This window comes from Orycteropus afer, unplaced genomic scaffold (genome assembly GCF_000298275.1).
Source record: "Orycteropus afer afer isolate SDZICR_OR568_19922 unplaced genomic scaffold, OryAfe1.0 scaffold00177, whole genome shotgun sequence".
NCBI lineage: Eukaryota > Metazoa > Chordata > Mammalia > Tubulidentata > Orycteropodidae > Orycteropus > Orycteropus afer.
This window is the reverse complement of record NW_006921764.1, coordinates 2113322-2114205: the sequence shown is the minus strand read 5'-3', so window position 1 is coordinate 2114205 and position 884 is coordinate 2113322.

The following is an 884-nucleotide window of genomic DNA, read 5'->3' as shown; positions in this document are numbered from 1 at the left end:
GTTCTTAATATCATCCCACAATTGGTCTGGTTTTCAGTCATTGGTATTCAATGCATCAAATCTATTTTACAGATGGTCTCTAAATTCATGTGGGATATGATCAAGGTCATATTTTGGCTGTAGTGGACTTGTTTTAATTCTCTTTAGCTTCAGCTTGGACTTGCACATGAGCAGATGATGGTCTGTTGCATGGTCAGCTCCTGGCCTTGTTTTGGATGAAGATATTGAGCTTCTCCTTTCCCTCTGTGGTGAATTGTTTGATTTGTTTCTACTAGCAATTGCCCTTCATTTTGTGATACACTGTAAATCCTATTATCCATGCCATGTTTGGGGTGGTGTGGTAGTTAAGGTCAGATGTCAACTTGGCTGGGCAGCTGGTAGTAGTTGTTCCCTATAATGACTGGCAATTGGTTCTGTGGTGGGATTTACCATGAGCAACTGAGTAGCTGCTGATTGGTAAAGCCATCCACTTGGGTTATTTCTGTCGGAGCAACACAGGTGGGATGTATCTTGAATCCTGCTTTGCTGGAGGGTATAACTCAAATCACCACCCTTAGTTCCCTTGAGGGTATACCTATAAATCTTCTGGGAAGGTTCACCCTCCTTTTGCTCTGGTTCTGTGTTTTGGCTAATCGTCATCTCACCCCTGGATTTGGGACAGCAGCTGTCATCTGATCTGCTGATCAAGGTTCATCAAACCCTGAGAATTGGGAGGATCCTCCAGACCTACTCAGACCTAGAACTTGTCAGCCTGCCAGCCTCCACCACCATTACATGAGACAATCCTTTGGGTGTCTGTGAGTTCTGTGAGGCATTACAGCAAAATACAGAACCCTAAGATGGGGGAGGGAGCTCTGGTAGCATAGTGCCTAAGGCACTTGACT